This window comes from Toxorhynchites rutilus, chromosome 3 (assembly GCF_029784135.1).
Source record: "Toxorhynchites rutilus septentrionalis strain SRP chromosome 3, ASM2978413v1, whole genome shotgun sequence".
Taxonomy (NCBI): Eukaryota; Metazoa; Arthropoda; class Insecta; order Diptera; family Culicidae; genus Toxorhynchites; species Toxorhynchites rutilus.
In genome coordinates this window covers 77,810,003-77,823,283 of record NC_073746.1, presented here as the reverse complement: position 1 = coordinate 77,823,283, position 13,281 = coordinate 77,810,003, and the positions used below count along the sequence as shown (strand labels likewise).

The 13,281-nt window shown below is 38.2% G+C and overlaps 1 protein-coding gene across 10 annotated transcripts in view; it reads right to left on the bottom strand.

The window, feature by feature from the left end:
• LOC129775022 (LIM domain transcription factor LMO4) overlaps positions 1-13,281 on the bottom strand; it is a 967,612-nt gene that overhangs the window by 88,439 nt on the left and 865,892 nt on the right. Inside the window, exon 1 of one of the 10 annotated variants that reach the window (XM_055779183.1) lies at positions 12,433-13,257. The exons of 7 other annotated variants lie outside the window; for them this stretch is intronic. The gene's annotated coding sequence lies outside the window, so the exon portion shown is untranslated. Of the gene's footprint in view, positions 1-156; positions 181-352; positions 468-12,432; positions 13,258-13,281 lie in introns of those variants that run through there. 2 more of the 10 variants (XM_055779182.1, XM_055779184.1) reach the window with 2 other exon arrangements.

Below are 13,281 nucleotides of genomic sequence, written 5' to 3'. Positions count from 1 at the left end.
GATGGATTGGGAGATGGGGGATGTCCGAAAATAACAACTCGTGGGGGGAAGAACTCCGAGAACCGGGCGGCCCAGACACAAACACACGCCCGAACACAGAACACAACTGCCATTGAAAAGTTTAATTAAATTAATTATCGTTTTATGATTTAATACTTTTATAAATTTATTGCTTTATTGTTTGCACACGATAATAAACCAATTTACGAGTTGCCCGATTCGTGTTCTCTTTCCTCGCTGCTACCGACCACCGACAAGCGCACACGTCTATTTGCTACAGCTTCTCTCCCTTGGTTGTTATGCTTTGCCGCCCTAGGAGCCGAAAATGCTACGTAAAACACGTACACATTACCTGGCAGAACGACGCGCGAGTTGTATGCTATGGCAACACAACACAGCAGTAGCAGCAGCCCTCCCCAGATATGTGATGCTTCCGCTAGACGATGATGTTGAGCAATGAAGGCAACTTCGAGTTCGCATACACTCGACACCCCCTGACTCGACTCGGGCTATGCTCATCGCATTCGTGTTCGCCAATTTATGCTCTCTCAGTCATGCTGGTTTCTCGGATGCTCTCTACCCTCTGTGGAACTATGGAACCGCTCACAGCGCATTACCCATCACTTGGGGAGTGGTGAACGATGAGCAGAAGCTCACTACTCAGCGCTCACCGCTACCGACCCTTCCGAGACGGTAGCCGGCTAAAATAATGAACGACCGACCGACCGATTCAATCCGTCGGTATGGGACAACATTTGGCAGGCCATAGTGTGTATTGGTGAGAACGGAACGGATTCCCAAACAGGACTCCGACGTTCCTGGGAGATTGTGTTGTTGTGCACCACGGCATGTGGTAGTGAGAGCACACCAAATCTTGCGGCGGACAGAAGGGAGATCCCAAGCCAGAACAGAACGAACGGATGGGCGATGGAAGGCAACAAAAAAAAACGGGGAATTACTGATGGAACGTAAATTAAAAATTCGATACAATTGACCGTGATGTAATTACCGAGGGATTAGAGTGTGACCAGGGGGAGAATAGGGTCGGTGGGCGTGGGGGAAGCGAGGGTCGAATCTCGAGAGTGAGAGCATCAGGAGGGAATCAGCTGTATTAATCATTATTAACGCTTGGCGGCTGCGGCAGAAGCCGACGGCATTGGTACAGTTCTCGATTAATGAGGTGCACCTTAATGAGGAATTATAAATGTTCATCTTCAAAGCGGGACTGACAGCTGACTTGCAGTGCGAATAAGTAGCTTAATTGCAATTTGTGTTCGATGTGAAATTAATTACGATGACAACATCTCTGTGTTCGCACAATTGGCGTTATCAATTGCGACCGACCATCTTTCAGTGTTTTACCCAAATTTTGTACTGTAGTTATTGTTGAAGTGTGCTGCTGTTACAACATGGGCATATGTTGGATTGAACTCAATATAATTGAGCATCTACTTTAGTTGAATATCCATTTTGGTTGGATATTGCTTATTAACCGACACAACAGTGCATATGCAGATATAAAGTCTACCGAAATTGAATGTTCTATTATTTCACATCACAGTCAATTCAGACCAAACCTTTTGCTCTTTTTCCAGATTGACCAGATACAGTATTGGACAAAACATTTGCAACCAGACATGCAGAATTAAATGTTGTGTATTAGGGACTGTTCACATACCACGTGGATAGATAAAGCACGATTTTAGACTCCCCCTCCACCTCCGTGAACAAGCGTGGACATTTTCATACCACTCCCCCTGTTGTCTACGTGGATATTTCTCCTCATCTTATTAGAATAATTGAGAAGATAACTGAATTGTACATAAATTGAATTCTAATTCCATTTAAGTTTATTTTGTTTCAAATTTTACTAGCTGTACCCTGCTATGCTTTGCTATGGCTCATTGAGGTTTCATGGCGAAGAAATGAGAACAATAAAAAGCATATGTTTCATATTTTAATTTTTTTTCATATGGTCATTTTGAAATACTTTATTTTTCTACTATCTGCGAAGATATAAAGGCTATATAAAGACGGAAACGCGTTGTATGTTGAACAATCTAAATTCGAATAAAACGACACAATTCCAAAGATTGATCTTGAACAACCCTAATCGAAAAAAATAAATGAATTCAAAATCATCATCAATTTGAGTTCACAATTTTTTAAACAGTTGCAAAAAAATGTGTTGCTATAATGTAGAACACATATTCAGTACTAGGGAGTTGATTTACGTTCACAGCATTATTTCAGAAGTTTGCTTATTTCATCTGGAAATCTTGAAGCTTCCTGAGGTGTTGACAGATGCAACAACAATATTTGAAGTGGGATTGTATATTGTGTCATAATATGAGCTCCATTAGTACCGAAATTTTCGTGTTTTTGAACGACACACAAACTAACAGAACAATTTTCTATGCATAGATTATTTTTTATTAATAAAAAATAATTTCAAAAAAGAAAAGAAAAATTAGGAAGTATGCACTGATATATATAGAACTACACTTAACAAAGGATTGAGGAGTAAAAAGCCGAATTTTTTGAGCGATTTCCAATCGCTGTAGCTTCGATATAAATTATTCCATTTTCAAGCTACTGATTTCATGTTCAGGGATATCGTGCGTACATATTTTTAGTTTCATGTGTGTAAGCGTTCTAGACAAAATACACCGCAAGAAAAAATAAAGTGTTATTGGTTTGCTTTCAAAGTTTCTATAGATTTTAAAAATATATTCCCACAATAGCAATCTACTCAGCCTGGTTATTTCGATTATTTTTATGATTATTTTCATTTATTATTTTATCGAATGAAAAATTATGAAAAAAGAAAAAAGAAATCAATTAACTTGCCATGAAGATCTAAATAAATGTTTAAACTGTTGAGAAAACTTTCTCATAAATTGAATAAAATATTGAAACCCGTTATAACTTGCAACTTGGAATATTGTTATGTGCAGGTTGTTAGGTAGCTGATCCTGAATATTTCAGGAGGTGATAAAGGATCATATTTGATGACAAAAATCTATCACGCTTATGGTCGAATCTCAACATCGGAAGAATTATTGAACTTTCTTTGAGACAGATTTTTGCCCTCAACTGACTCCAATTCAAAAAGTACGCTGCTTGGCACGATTTAATTCCTTTCATTTGAAGATAAAACAATTTGGCATAACATTGTGTTGTGAAACATTTAAATTAGTGGAAGATAACAAGAAGGATAACAGTGTGTTATAAAGGAAGGTAGAGTGGTTGGAGAGCTTCAATTTGGTTGATAGAAACAAAACAGTTTATCGTGCTTTTTTGGAAGATTAATAAAGACCCATAAAAATACAAAATTCTAATTTTTTTCATTACTTCTAAAAGGTACTTGGCTCCATTGATTTAAATATTTTACAACTGCATTCTACGCTAAATTTACTTATTTTTCAAATAAGCAGCATAATCATTATAAGCAGCGTACTTTCTAAATTAGAGTCAGTTCATGGCATAAAATTGGACTTAAGAAAAGTTCAACAACTCTCTCCTAGTTGAGATTGAACATATGCGAAGAAGGATTTTTTCATCGAATATGATCCTCTATCACCTCCTGATATGTTCCGAATAAAAAAAAAGTTGATGGGTCTGGGCCTAGAGGCACGGACGCGATCTTGACATAGGACTGTGATTGTGTGTAGTAATTGAATTTGAGTTGAGTTTTTTCATTGTTCAAAATCTGTATTTTTGTATTTTTTGATACATCAAATGGAAGTCATGAACATATGCGTGAGTATACCTTTTTGAACTTCTAAATCAGCAGCCAATTAAATTCTTTAATTGCATTTTTTTGCATAACCAAAAACATGTTCGATATTATGACATCCTGGACCACAATTCCATAAATTGTTAGTAACAAAACCTACACGTTAAACGTGAATTGAGCACAAATTGATTGGACAACAACCTGAACTCCAATCCAATAAAATTTCTATCGATATTTAACCTTTTGTGCCAGGCTCTCGTCAAAACTTTGGGGAGATGAGATTAATTCATAACACGCATTTAATCACTTTATGAGCTAACGCCTAATTGTAGGAAAAAAGATTGCTCGTTGCGTTGTGGGGGAAAACGAGGCTGGTAAAATCGAAAAAACCATACCCATTTGAATTTCAAATTGTTGAATTCTTTTACCATATTCATTGTTTATGTCTCTTGCCAAAAAAAAAATCTGGATAAATTTGCTGTCCAATGGTATATAACGCAACATGTGTCGCGATAACAATTTTGAGTAACATGCGTTTGAAAACTTTTAATGAAACGTCACATTTTTCGTAGAGTTACCCCCCTATGTAGAAATCAAAGACATAGTCCTATGTCAAAAATATTATCCTGAGACTAACTGTTCACGAGATATAACAAAATGTATAGAAAATTATATTTGATGGAAAACCATTTACGCATATCATGTAATCTTAACCATTATGGAATCGTTTAATTTTTATAGTATTGGGCTATCAGCCCAATACATACCCCCTACCCATAAAAGTTCGATCATAGGAAATAGCTTGGTCATTTACAGTTTATGTGAGATATTTTCAGAATACAAATTTCAGGTCAATGATATGAGAAAAAATATATAAACTTAGGGATGTAGGGATGTGTCTTCCAGTGTAAATTTATATATTAAAATTTATGGGGAATTAGAGTGGTAGTGCTAACTATTAAAAAATTGATAATTTCTCTTCTATTGTACTAGATTGTTTGGATGTGTCCGAATCGATTGGCGAATCTATCCTAAATCAATCTAGAAATGTTTGAGCAATCAGCACTCTAAATTAGACAATTGTCGTTACACGACTGATATATAGTGTTTCATTTTGTACCCCCAGTATTTTCCCGAAAGACGTAATTCTACGCCAAATTGTATCGATTCTTTTTGATAGTTTTATTCTTTACAACATGAACATTTAACACAAAATAGAATTGAAAGTGACCCATGTCTTTACACCCACAACGTTTCACTGCTATCTGAGATGGTGCTGCCAACGGCCAGTCGAGTTGGCATGAAATTCGTCAATAATAAATTCGGACTGAGTATGTTTCCCTAATTTTTTCAGTTTCACAGATCTCGTTACTACATTTTGAAATAATCTACCGGCTGTACCGAGATACAGTAAATTTTTGAATATCATTGCTTTGTTGAAATTAAAATGAATTCAACGGTTTTCTCTAAGCATGGACTCGAAGAACCATGAAATCGCTTCCCGGGAGATAAAAGAGGACATCATTGGTGTTGCCATGGTGCGATTTAGACATCATGAATTGTTTGGGATCTGTTGCCAATTTCGAACGGGTAGTGTAGAGCGGTAAAAAGACGGGTGGGTAATGTCGGAGACATAACCGGAGTGACGTAGGACTATACAAAGGGGACAGCTTTTGTTAAAGATATATTTTAAATATGTTGTTTTATTTTCTTCTCCTACGTGAACCTGAAAATCTACCTGAAAAATGGATTAGTTTACTGTTTACTCTTTATGAATATGTTGATGGTTTTAAAAAGAACCTTTGGTGTTGTGTTTTTGTTATCACTCGATATTCCCATCTTGTTCGGTTAAACCTTCCTGTTTTGCTATTGCGTTTGCCACTCGCCACAGCTTTCAGAGTTGGAAAATTTCTTCCCATCCAGCTTGTGACATGTTATTCAGTAAATTACATTTAATGTGACGTGCCGGAGAAACACTTTGCCACTCACTGAAACTACTTGTTGCCTTGATGAGCGCCGAACCGAAGCTGCTCTGTTCTTGATGCGGGTTTTCTGATTGTCGTGAGCAGCTTTGCAAGCCAACTCGAGCACTCCGACGGCCGAAACTCTATAATCGCTGTTAGGTATACTGGTGCTCCGGCACCAATCCGTTCGGCCTAGTTACCCTTGTGGAGCAATCAGTGAATGCGACCAACAGGGAACTGGAGACCTGCACGGTTCGAGTGAGACTTTGCTTTTCCCTTAACTTGTCCTCCTTTGTTACGTCCACGATGCCGATGCCGATACCTCACGGGTTTACGGTTTGAAAGAAATTAAGATATTTTTTTGGGGTCCGCGTGTTTTATACTCTAGCGGTACACACTCACAGGATAGAGACAAATTGGCAGACTCAGCCAGAGGGGCGAGTCCAACGAGACGAACGAATGAGCGTTAAAAGGGAGCGATGGCAAAAAAATACATTCATTACGATTTGTTCGCTCGTTGGATTCACATGCAGGCTAAAAAGGGTCCTTTTCAGGATCACAAAATTATCTTCAATCTAAAGAGTTTATTGTTTTGTTATCACTCGATATCCCCATCTTGTTCGGCTAAACCTTTCTGTTTAGCGATTGCATTTGCCACTCGCCACAGCTTTCACAGTTGGAAAATTTCTTCCCATCCAGCTTGTGACATATTTTACAGTAAATAACATTCAATGGCACGTCGCATTACCACCACTCAGTATCGGATTGGAGGTAATTTTAACTTGTAATTGAACATTTGCGATGACAGTGGTACAATGTCGACTTTCAATGTGGGGTCATAATTTGGACCCCGAACTCTATGTTTACAAAAATGTCCAACTAAATATGTCGCATTGCAGGTCGATCCAATTAGCTAAATGTCGAGATAAGTGTAAATTAATGTACTTTCAATCTGGAAGCAATTTAAGAATTGGTGAAAATCAATAAGCTCAGAACAACTGCCAAATTCACATACTCATCATATCCTAGCAAACAAATTATGAAAAAATCAATTTGTGTTTTATTATTATTTTGGATATTGTTTTAGAAAGCATTGAACTGTATTTCCTAAACTCTTTTTTGGAAGGTTTAATGGCCCTGAAAAGCGCCTTGTTTTTTGGAATGGTTCCAATTTAGAAAACTTAGTACTCGTGGTTTTGAAAAAAAACCATTTCGATAAGTTTGTATAAAGAACAAAGTTTTTTCTTCTGCTACCTGATGCCGTTTTGCGATTGCGTTTGCCACTCGCCACTCGCCACTCGCTGCAACTGCCTGTTGTCTTGATGTCCACCGAACCGAATGTGTTCTGTTCCGAATGAGGGTTTTCTTATCGTCACGAGCAGCTTTGCTAACTCGATCACTTCAGCGGCCGAAACTATATAACGCCGGCTAGGTGGACTGGTGCACTGGTACTAACGCGCTCGGCCTAGCTACCCTTGCGGGGAACTCCAGATCAACACGGTTCGAGCGGGATTTTGCCTTTCCCTTCACTTTTCCCCCTTTACCATGTCCAGACATGGCTGCTTGGGTTGGTTTGTTGATGTGTTGTGATGCGAACCGATGTGGTGTACGGTTTGAACGAGAATGATCGTTACGGCAGCGGAGCGGGGATTTTTAAGCTGACTGGCTGGCTCGAGAATTACGCATGTGTGAGACTGCGACCAATGTTTCGTTCATTTTTTTCTTTTTCCTTTTCAAGCGTGCTTTATTCTATTTCGCTGCTGCCGCTGGTTGCCCGTTTTGGTCGGTACGATTTGAGGAGCACAAAATGGACCAATCAAAAATGGGCACATAGTGCATTTTGACAATGCTTGATATTTCACAATTATTCAATTATTTATCTCAAGAAAAATGAAATGTTATTCGTTATGATAGATGCGTAGATATATTTTCTATCAATTGATGCAAAAACCTTCGCGATCTATTGAGAAATGCTCGAGTTATAAGCGTTCCAAATCTTGCATTTTTTCCTACTTGTTCAGTGCCTAGATTTCCATTTCACCCCCTATATCTTCCGGTTAGACGTAGTCCTACGTCAAAATGAACACCCTAAGGAATATGTCCGTTTACTGCGCGCACATATCGCTACAATCTCCGTTCTTCGGAAAATATTATAGCTTAACTAATTGTTGTTCAAGATATCAAACGGTTTTTATTATAAAAAACAAAAATAGTACATATTTCATAAAAGAAATGAAGTTGTAAAATCGAACATTTTTTTAGCAAGATCAAAACAAAAGAGCAAGACTCTACCACTCACTGACAAATTTCGGCTTGAATCATTATTGAGAAAGTAGGTACAGTAGAACCCTGATTATCCGTGAAATAGTCGAGCAAGGTTATGGCGTATAACAAAAATTGCGGATAACGCAATAAAGGGTTAACAATGAGATGCTAACACAAAAAATAGTAGAATGGTTTGAGCCTAGGGGCAAGGATGGAAGTTTGGCGTAGGGCTGTGATTGTTCTGTACAGTTGATTTTTTAAATATAATTATTTTCATTATTCAGAAGCCTGTTAGTTTAATTCTTTTGAAACTCCAAATAGTTGCTCTGAAAAGGGCCGTTTATTATATGTACTGATAACCGTCAAACGGTTTGTAACGAACAAAAAAAAGAAAATAAGCTTCTGGCAGGAAGTTCAACTGTTTAACTGAAAATGATTAATGAATATCAGTGTGATACATTACAAAAAATCAAGCGTCATTCTGAGTGTTCTGTGTGCAATTTGGTTGGTTCAGGTCAATCACGGAGAGCAACTACGAATTGTACAGTCTACCCAAGCTCAAGCTCAGTGTGATACATTACAAAAAAAAATATATATCGTCATTGATTACATTGAATATGAAGTTTATGGGGGATAGACAAAAAAAAGTTGAAAATACGATTTCGTGATATTTTGAGGTAAAATACACATCAAATTGAGATGTTGCTTTATATTTGTTGGGATGCTATGGTATTGCGATTTCCTTCCATTGTCGTATTCTTATTTTTAGTCTTATTCTAAGGCAAAGGGAGCAGTAGCTTTGACGGTGAAATAATGTTTTAGAATTCTGAATTTGAGTCATGAAGATTATCAATATTTCACTTCGTTTCATTTTTGTGATGCGATGTAATGCCGATCCCAATAAATCCTCGCATGATAATCGCTGCCATCCTCCTAGAATTGATAACACTTATCGCTGTACAATTTCCCATGTTGCCGCAACCCGGAAGACACTCGTTTAAGATATTCGTCACCCTGTCATATACAAAAATCATTCGCTTACTGGACTATCTTCAACTGGACTTATCTATAACAGGGCGTACGATAACTGGGCTGAAGAGCAGTTATGTATCAATAAGAGATGTCATCTTTAATTTGAAGTATTGCTTTTGCTGTTTTGCAGTCCGGTTAGCGAGTAATATTCGATAATTGTATTGATTTTCCGGCCCAATTAACGAACGATCACTGTATGGATGACACTTTCCTCGTTGCTTTGATGAAATCTTGCAAATTTGAGTGATGCATGAAATCTTGCATTTTGTTTGATAGAAAGAATTATTGTACACAATTTTATGTTGCATACACCATTCATGGGAACGAAGTTGAATGAAAGGATGCATAATACATGATTTACCTTCGCATCCGCTCGCAAAACAAACCTCTTTTATTTGTTAAACTGTTCACTTGTTTTATTATTTCCACTGTTGATGTCTCAGGCGAAAAAAAAAAGCTGAATAAAGTTGCCGTTTAATCTATATATATATATATATATAAAAATGGATTTCTGTCTGTATGTCTGTCAGTCTGTCTGATTCTTATGGACTCGGAAACTACTGAACCAATCGACACGAAAATTGGTATGTAGGGGTTTTGGGATCGGGGATGGTTCTTATGATAGTTCGAAGCCTCTCCTCCCTCCTCCCATACAAATGAAACACAAATTTCTGCATTACTCGAAAATTAATCAAGCAAACCAAACCAAATTTAGCATGTGGAGGTTAAAGGATGCAATAAATGTTTCTATGGTGGCTAGATACTCCTCCTCCCCTCTCTAAAGGGGGGCTGCCATACAGATGAAATTCAAATTTCTGCATTACTCGAAAATTAATCAAGCAACCGAAACCAAATTTGGGATCTGGAGGTTTAAGGATGCAATAAATGTTTTTATGGTGGTTAGACATTCCTCCCCCCTCTCTAAAGGGGGGCTGCCATACAAATGAAACACAAATTTCTGCATTACTCGAAAATGAATCAAGCAAACCAAACCAAAATTGACATGTGGAGGTTTCAGGATGCAATAAATGTTTCTATGGTGGTTAGACACTCCTCCCCCTCTCTAAAGGAGGAGTGCCATACAAATGAAAAACAAATTTCTGCATCACTTGAAAATTAATCAAGCAAACCAAACCAAACCAAAACCGTTATAAATGTTTCTATAACGGTTGGACACTTCTCCATTTCTCAAAAGGGGGGAGGGGTTGCGGCTGGTTTCTGCCATACAAATGAGGCATAAATTTCTTCATAACCCAAGAACTAATCAAGAAAATAGAACCAAATTTGGCATGTGGAGATTTTTGGAGGCAATAATGTTTCTAAGGTGGTTTGACACTCCTCCCCCTCTCTACAGAAGGCTCCCGTGGCCGAGTGGTTAGCGTCATAACTAACATGCCGGGTGTTCGGGTTCGATTCCCGTTCTGGTCGGGGGAATTTTTCGTCAAAGAAATTTCCTCCGACTTGCACTGTGATCACGCGTATTCTAGAGCTTGCCATTCAGAATGCATTCAAGGCGTGTTATTTGGCATAGAAATCTCAACTAAGTACTAATAAAAAATGACGCAAGTAATACTACGCTGAGACGGCGAAGTTCCTCTAGAAACGTTAGTGCCATTGAAGAAGAAGAAGAAGGTTTTAGAGTTTGATAAACATTTCTATAATGGTTCGACACTTCCCCCCTCTCCAAAGGGAGGCTGCCATACAAATGAAACACAAATGTTTGCGCTAACGAAATTGATTTTCGTTCGAAAATGGAAATGGATTTTAATGTGATAAAACGCACTCCTATATCGTCTTCCATCTATATAAATATGAATGGATCGCCGAATGTGTTGATAAGAGCAAAACTCGAGAGAGGAATTGTCTGATTTTGGGGTGTCTTTATCGTATCATATTTTCGGTATCAAACATTTATTCCATGTAACGGAGAAACGTTTTATTTACAAGTGGTTGAAAAATCTTGAACGAGAATTGTGTCTGAAAATAATCTGATATTATAATGACGAGTTTTGGTAGAAGTACTAGGAATTTTATAGTAAAAGGTAATTTTAAAGGTAATTTTTTTTTAATCAATGAACAATCCTGCGATTGGACCCATGAACAGCGCTTAGTAAGGAAACATGGATGTGATAACGAAAAATTAATTTTGGGCGGGACGAAGTTTGCCGGGTCAGCTAGTGGTATATATTATAACATAAATCGTAAAAACGATCCAGCGTAATATGCATTTGAAAACTCTTAATAAACGTTACATTTTTCGTAGAGTGACCCCCCTATATAGAAATCAATGACGTAGTCCTACGTCAAAAGATATTTTAGCTTGAAAACTATGTTTCATCGATACAGAAACATTGAACTATCCATCTGTGAGGTCATGTACATCAGTGATCAGATAATGTGAAAGCAAGACCTACTCGTTGACAAATTTCGGTATGGTTTATAGAATTACTGGGAAACCCACTTTCGCGGATCATCCGCACCGCGGAATAATCAGGACCTATTCACCTAGAACAGTAATTTGAACTTTCTCATACGTACAAAAAAGTAGTAAGTAACACATAACGCTTCACATATTCAGGTGTGGTTTTGGTTGGGGTGGCATATTTTTCCAGGGTCAAAGCAACAAAAGAAACCGATTGAAGAACAACATGTATGGTATATCAGCGTTAGAAAACATAACATTGTTAGTAGTTATTCGGTGGTCGCTCATTTTACCTCAAATTACTTTCGAATACGAATTAATCGCTGAAATCAGAATAAAATCTGTTTACCTCTCATTGAATATATGAACAGTCGTCAAAACTGATGACTTGTTGAAGATATCGGGTCTAATAATTTTACACATTAAGGACCGCTCACGAGTTTTCTCGTGTTTCGCGTTCCGTCTGTTGCGGATGTATCTTTAATAAATACGTGTTTTCTACAATTGATGGTTAAATGCTTGGTCTGCCAAGAATCTAACAATGCCTACCGATGGCACGCCTTCGTCTCATCCACATCGAAGGAAACGGGTGTCTTAAATAGCTTCAAATGTTCTAAGAAAAGGATAATCAAGAAGTATCAATTGGTTTTTAGTTAAATTATCGAAGATTGAACATTGGTTCATTTTACGAACCAATACTCTTATGCAAAAATTTCATCGTTTACTTTTGATACGTCCGAATTTTAAATAATCTTCTGAATGTGCCTTTCATTCCGGACATGAGTCTGTGAAACACAAATATTTGTTTTGATGTTTGTCATTTTTTTTTTGCCAACAGCTAAATGCAATGCTTGACACTAAACTAAATTGATACAATATTACCTATCAGTCACATTAATTCAACATGCAAAAGATGTTAAGGTTTTGGTATGATATTGAATAGAATGAAAAAAATGCCCGGATTCAAAATACACAAATGTTCGGATGCCGCAAAACTGAATGCTTGTTACCTTCAACATATCACTCCGAAATTTTGACCATACCCGTACCATCGTGGCATCGCATCTCGAGCATTCATCCGTCTTGAGCGCGGTAAGCGATCCACACCTTTTACCAACCGGGTCCAAACCCATTCGCAACTTGTCCTCTTTGAGCAAGATGTTTTTAGCATCCTCTCATCACCATAATCATCATCATCGTCGTCGTCGTCGTCGTCGTCACCATTACCACGGTCCGTGTGGTCAACGTGATCATCAACAGTCGCTTGCTGGCGAGGATGCATTTAGAAGTTCTTTCCAGCTTGCTTTATTTCGTCTTTTTTTGTGTGTTTCGTACACCGAAAGGTGTTGGCATATAACATCAGAACAGTGTGTTTACCTGTCTGCGGAGTACCAACCGGAGAACTGTACTGGTTGTGTCCCTTCTTCGCACACCAACTCACCCACACAGACGTACAACGCCACCCGCAGCATAATGCGAGCCGTCGGGATGTGGACCTAAGATCCGAAATATACGAGTATGGTGTGCGCGCCAGAGCGAGGTGGCGACGAGGAGGTGGACACACATAAAATGATAGCAAAGAGAGAAATAGCCAATTAGTGAATGTTTCATCCAATTTTTTCCCTTCCCTCACACTCTGCGGTGGATTTTGTTGGCTCTGGTCGGGTTTCAGTTTTTCGTCCAAGCATTATATGTTTTCCAAATAGTTTTTGCTGCTGCTGGTGCTGGCTCTGTTGGTGCCAGCGCTTAGTGTAGGGTACGTGAACTAATTCCGCTATGAAATCACTTCAAGTGTGAACTTGGGGGAAAACGAACGAACGAAGGGAACACAATTAAAACTAAAAAAACAGTTGAACTCG